Raw genomic sequence first — 7182 nt, 5'->3', positions numbered from 1 at the left:
AGTGATACGTTAGGGTTACATTGTCTACACTCAACTTTGCCGTTGGTGTTGATGGGAATCCACAACCTTGTTTTTTTGATAGAAAGACTGTAAGGGAACCCCCTATAGTATAATTGGTGCAACAAACCCAAATTGCAAGTACCATGCCTTGAACATGGGTGGGCGGGAAGGCATCAGCCCCTTCTCACCACTAGGCTATGCCTTAGTCTGCATCCACAACCTTGTTGTTACTTCCGCTATATGGATTGAGGTAATAGTATTTACGTTACTTTATACATGTGATTTACCTCTGTTATAAATCCTCGAGTACTGTGTGTGTCAGCATACCGTTCCAGGGATGACACTTAAGTACAGAGACTTGATCCATTCGGGTCGGGTCGCTACAAGTACCAACTATACCATCCTCCATTAAAAGAAACTATGTTAAAACTGCTTTATGTGATCTTGGAGCCGGTGTTAGTGTTATGCCTCTCTCTTTATATCATAGACTTGATTTGAATAAGTTGACACCTACTGAAATATCTTTGCAAATGGCCGATAAATCAACTAATATACCTGTCGGTATTTGTGAGGATGTGCCTGCTGTGGCTGCAAACGTTATTATTTTAACGGACTTTGTTATTCTTGATATTCCCGAGGACGATAGTATGTCGATTATCCTCGGTAGACCTTTCTGGAACACTTCAGGGGCTGTTATTCATTGCAACAAAGGCAATGTCACTTTTCATGTTAATGGTAATGAGCATACGGTACACTTTCCGAGGAAACAACCTCAAGTCCAGAGTATCAATTCTACTAGAAAAATTTCAACGATTACTATTGGAGGTTTTGAATTCCCTCTTCCTACTGTCAAGAAGAAATATGATATTCTTATTGTTGGGGACATGCATATCCCCGTTGAGGTAACCTAGTGTTATTCAAAAATTCTCCGGTTTCATGCGATTCAAAAAGAGTTTGTTAACAAGACTTGATCAACCTTGTTAGTGGATTCTTTTTGATGAACATGAGATGGATGAAGCTAGAAAGCACAACGCTCTGTACCCTCCTTTTACTTTCTGTTATTTAGATTAAATAAAGCAAAAATGGTATTTTTTGTCTGTTTTCTGAATTATCCTTGCAATAAAAAATACCTCGAAAATAAAAGTTCTCCAAACGTCCTGAAAATGATATACGATTTTTGTAGAATATTTAAGAATTACTAGCACTGAGAACACACCAGGGGCACCACTTTGCCACGAGGGTGCAAGGCGCGCCCCCTACCTCATGGGCCCCACGTGGACCCCCTCCACTTATTCCAGCACCCACTCACTTCATCTTTCTCCAGAAAAAATCCTCCCATATCTCAAACCCGTGTTCTAGCTCATCTTGCTGCCATTTTCGATCTCTTTGCTCAAAGCTCCATTCACAAAACTGTTTGGGGAGATTGTTCTTTGGTATGTGACTCCTCCAATGGTCCAATTAGTTTTTGTTCTAGTGCTTTATTTATTGCAAATTTTTACTGCTAAGGTGACCCTGTTCTTGAGCTTGCATGCCAAATTTATATGGTCCAAAGTAGTTTTAATGCATGATATAGCCTCTAGGCACTTGTGGGAGTAGTTGCTATCAATCTTGTTGAGTTTGGTTCGCTTTTGTTTTGAGTCACTAAAATTTTTAGAAATTTTTCAGAGAAAGAAAATGCATAGGAAAATGTACCAAGGTGGTTCCTCAAGGAAGCAAGGACCAAGGATCGTGATACGTGAGCCGGACGATGAACCATAGAGGGAAGCTCAAGTGCGGCCTTGTGAATGGCCATTAGAGGAGTTTATGATCCAGGCAGGCATCAAGGATGAATTTGACGCGTATGTGCGTAATGCTGACCTTGAGGAATTCGTGTCAGCTAAGTGCCCACAGTACCACTACCTAACTGATTCCTTTGTTAGGAGGTTTAAATTTACATCCTCGCGCAATTCTCAGACTGTTTTATTTGATCTTTATGATAAATCATAAACCATGGACTTAGAAGATTTTAATACTGCTTGTAAACTCCCGCAGTGGGGCAATGTTAGTGAACCTCGCAAATCTGAATATAAAGACTTTCTTGCTAGTATCATTGTGGGGGAATCTAGAGAAATTACACAAGCTACCATAGGGAGCATTCATTTCCCTTCCATACATTATTTTTCTCTCTTTATAGGTAGATGTATTAACGGTAAAGATGAGGCTTGTCACATGTGTGTTCCAGATCTCTGTGTCCTCAAGAGTGCGGTATTAGGTGATAAACAATATAACTTGGGGGCCATCGTTGCACGAAGGTTGCATCTTAACGGTATAAGTGGAGATTTGTTTGGTGGAATTTATGCAACTCGTGTAGCTAATTATCTTGATATACCCATACATGGAAACGATATAGAGTTGCCTCCTGCTTACCTAGATTATAATGCTATGGTTCGCCATCAGTTTCTTGAGAGGAATGAATAGCTCCTCCAGTACCGACTAATCTTTGACAGACAACGCACTGTCCATGTTGCCCTCCCTGCTCTTACTTTCTTTAACTTTCAGGAAAAAGGAGATTTGTTATAACCAGGGACGAGGCGAACGAGTATGAAAGGAGGACGGAGGCAGCTCGCCTCCAAGCTGCAACTCTTCAGGCAGCAACCGTTGCATCTTAGTACAACCCCAGCTACGACTTTGGATATCCGTCTGGCTAGCAGTGGCCATAGACCAACTTAGGCCAAAAGCCTAAGCTTGGGGGAGTATGTATTTCTCACCGACATTACATTCATGTTCACACACTCATGCCAGTTGTCGGTGCTCATTACTTTTTCATTGTACTATCCATTCTAGTTTCTTTTCTTTTCTAAGCCTTCTTCTTGTGTGTTTGAAAAACCTTAAAAAACCAAAAAAATTAGTTATAGCTTTTAGCGAGTTTACTTTCCATGCCTATAGTAGTAGTAATTAAAAGAAAACCCAAAAAGATTTCTCATTCTTCTTTTGCTTGTTGGGAGCTTTCTCGTGTAAATAGTTTTAGTTCTTTTCTTTTCTTTGGGGGTCGAGGGGCGAAGACCATGATGAAAATGTTGAGTGGCTGTCCTATGCATTATTGTTGATTTAACCAAGAGCCCATGTTACCTTGTCTTCTCCTTTGTATGAGATGCTTGCAGATTCCAGCTTAGTCCAATGCACGTGCACTATTATTATTATCCACACCATTCGGTTGTGCGAGTGAAAGGCAATAATGACGATATATGATGGACTGATTGAGATGAGAGAAGCTGGTATGAACTCGACCTATCTTGTTTTCGTAAATATGATTAGTTCATCATTCCTGATTCAGCCTATTATGAATGAAACATGTTTGCAATGACAATTAGAGATTATAGTTGCCCGTGCCATGCTTAATTTGCTAGGAGTTTATAATGGTTTACCTTGCGTGCCAACATGCTATTAAAATGGTTGTGATGTGGTATGATAGGGTGGTATCCTCCTTTGAACGATTCGAGTGGCTTGACTTGGCACATGTTCACGCGTGTAGTTGAAACAAAATCAACATAGCCTCCACAATATTTATGATCATGGTGATTTATATCCTACTCATGCTTGCACTCATTGTTGATTAATCTTAATGCATGTTCATGACTGTTGTCGCTCTCTAGTTGGTCGCTTCCCAGTCTCTTTCTAGCCTTCACTTGTACTAAGCGGGAATACTGCTTGTGCATCCATTTCCATAAACCCCAAAGTCATTCCATATGAGTCCACCATACCTTCCTATATGCGGTATTTACTTGCCATTCCAAGTAAATTTGTATGTGCCAAACTCTAAACCTTCAAATGAAATTCTGTTTTGTATGCTCGAATAGCTCATGCATCAACTAGAGCTGTCTATATCTTCCATGCTAGGTGGGTTATTCTCACGATGAGTGGACTCCGCTCATCACTCACGAGAAAATGGCCGGTAACCGGGATGCCCAGTCCCATGCTCAAATAAAAATAATTGCAAACAAAACTCCCCCAGGATTGTTGTTAGTTGGAGGCACCCATTGTTTCGGGCAAGCCATGGATTGATGCTTGTTGGTGGTGGGGGAGTATAAACTTTACCATTTTGTTTGGGAACCGCCTATAATGTGTGTAGCATGGAAGATATCAAGATCTCTTGGTTGTTATGTTGACAATGAAAGTATGCCACTCAAAATATCATTTATCTCTATTTCAAAACTTGAGCTCTGGCACCTCTGCAAATCCCTGCTTCCCTCTGCGAAGGGCCTATCTATTTACTTTTATGTTGAGTCATCATCCTCTTATTAAAAAGCACCAGTTGGAGAGCACCACTGTCATTCGCATGCATTGCTATTAATTTACATTGAGTATGACTGGATCTCTTCTACCATGAATTACAATGTCTAGACATTGATATTCAGGGGTGCTCTGCATTTATGTTTTGCGGTCTCAGAAAGGGCTAGAGAGATACCATCTTGTTATATCATATTATGATTGTTTTGAGAAAGTGTTGTCATCTGAGATTTATTATTATTCCTCGCTAGTTGATTATGCCATTGATATGAGTAAACATGAGACCTAAATGTTATTGTGAATATGGTTACTTCATAATCTTTGCTGAAAACTTGAATGTTGGCTTTACATATTTGCAACAACAAGATCAAACAGAGTTTGTAGAAGTTTTTCTTTATCACTTTCAGTTTGTCAACTGAATTGCTTGAGGACAAGCAAAGGTTTAAGCTTGGGGGAGTTGATACGTCTCCAACGTATCTACTTTTCCAAACACTTTTGCCCTTGTTTTGGACTCTAACTTGCATGATTTGAATGAAACTAACCCGGACTGACGCTGTTTCAGCAGAACTGCCATGGTGTTATTTTCGTGCAAAAATAAAAGTTCTCGGAATGACCTGAAAATCCACGGAGACACGTTTTTGGAATTAATAAAAAATACTGGCGAAAGAATCAGCATCAGAGGGCCCACACCCTATCCACGAGGGTGCAGGGCGCCCCCCCTGGGGCGCGCCCCCTGCCTCATGGTCCCCCTGGGACTCCACCGACCTCAACCCCAACTCCATATATTCACATCCGGGAGAAAAAAAATCAGGGAGAAGGATTCATCTTGTTTTTACGATACGGAGCCGCCACCAAGCCCTAATCTTCCCCGGGAGGGCTGATCTGGAGTCCGTTCGGGGCTCCGAAGAGGGGCATCCATCGCCATCGTCATCATCAACCTTCCTCCATCACCAATTTCATGATGCTCACCGTTGTGCATGAGTAATCCCATCATAGGCTTGCTGGACGGTGATGGGTTGGATGAGATTTATCATGTAATCGAGTTAGTTTTGTTAGGGTTTGATCCCTAGTATCCATTATGTTCTAATATTGTGTCGGTGCACAAAAGTAGGGGCTCTCTTTTGTACCCCTTTACTTGTGCGTGGGCAGTTAGAGCCGCGCCTACGGCCATACCTAGCGGGGCAGAGGGAGCAAAATCACAAGGCAACCAGAACAACGCCAAGACCAGAGACACAAAGAGAAGAGGACGAGGTGGACTCCCCCGGCAAGGCCCTTGCCGGGGTGGCCTCCGCAGCCCCGGCAAGAGCCTTGCCGGGGCAACTTGCCCAATGCCAACAGAGCGCGCCACCCTTGAGCCCAAGGGTTCCAACACCATCAACCACATTGGGACCAAGGCTCGGGAGGCACCTCCATGGTGGCATACAGATCTTTGTGAAGATCATAAGCACACAAGATCAGATGATGACCAGAAGGCGACGATCCTCGGCAAGATCCTTGCTGAGGAAATCCACGAGACCCCCGGCAAGATCCTTGCCGGGAACAACCGCGATGCCACGGCAAGACCCTTGCCGGGGCCCCGGCAAGACCCTTGCCGAGGACACATGCGGGGCCACAGCCAGGCCCACGTCTACCAAGGCCCCACCGCCGTTCCCATGCAGCTGCCAGCCCAACCAACTGGACAGGCACCTGCGTGGCGACGCACGACCTCCAGGTCGACTCAGCAAGCACCTACGTGGTGGCATGCAGATCTTCGTGAAGACCCTACCACCACGCCATCTCAGCAGCCTGTGAGCTTACTTGGCGCTGCATGCCTCGTTGGCCCAGATGCGCGTCGGAGCGAGGTGGAACGACGACGGATCGGACGGGCCTCGTTACCGTCCCAATAAAGCAACGGGACACCTAAGAAGCACATTTAATGTGCCTTGTCCCGTAATGATAGGCGATAAGCTTGTACACTATTTACCTTTCCACCTCCCGTGTGCTACTATGGTGACCCCTTTTTGACTATAAAAGGAGGCCCGAGGCGTACTGGAGAAGGATTCGGACCTTTTGGACTACGCACGCACCGCAACTAGTTCGGAAGCTCAAGAACACTCAAATATACATCAAAGAAGGACTAGGGTATTACGCATCCTTGCGGCCCGAACCTGGGTAAACGATCCTTGCACTGGCTACTAGACCCGCTCTTTGCACAACTCCGCGCCCGCCAACCGTAGAAGGGGTCCCAGTGATCCCATAGGTGTCGTTCCCACCGACATCTCTGGCGCGCCAGGTAGGGGGGCGCAGTTGTGAAAATCCGGTTTAGCAGTTCTTCATCGCCATGGCTTCCAAGAAGAAGACGATCACCGTGATCGGTTCGTCGGGAGCCGAATGGCCCGTACCAGTGCGGGCGACTGGTGGGGTGGTCACGGACGGAAGCCGAGGCGCGACCCGCGAACACCCACATCACTCTGGCAGTCAAAGCCTGGTGAGCGGCGTCGTTCGTGCGCGAGACGATGGGCTGCACGCCGCCAAATCCAAAGACGGAGCCGGGCTCCTCATAGACGGCGCGGGGCCCTCCAACGGCGGCGTTGTGCCACCCATGGGCGGCGCGGTGACTTCCAAGATGGCTACACTGGCGCCCACGACCTGATCTTCCCAGGTTGTGCGCGACGAGCAGCGTCACCATGCCGGTGACCCCGGGCGCTGCCGTGGGAAGAGTCCCGCGCCTCATTCGCGGGACGTAGGAGGCCAGCATGCACACCGAGGCGCTGGTGAAAATGGCGCACAGCCGCAAGGCCGTGATAGAGCTCCTTCTAATGTGGTTAGAAGTCGGAGCGCGTCACGGTCCATGCAGCTTTCACCGCCACCCGGGCCAACAGAAGCTTTGGCGCACGCCCAATTGCTCATCGACTTTCCTCCTGTTGCGAAAAAGCT

This window comes from Triticum urartu, chromosome 2A, assembly GCF_056163025.1.
Source record: "Triticum urartu cultivar PI428250 chromosome 2A, HENAU_Tu73, whole genome shotgun sequence".
In the NCBI taxonomy this organism is placed as follows: Eukaryota; Viridiplantae; Streptophyta; class Magnoliopsida; order Poales; family Poaceae; genus Triticum; species Triticum urartu.
The sequence above is the reverse complement of the archived record's forward strand: the minus strand, read 5'-3'. Positions refer to the sequence as shown.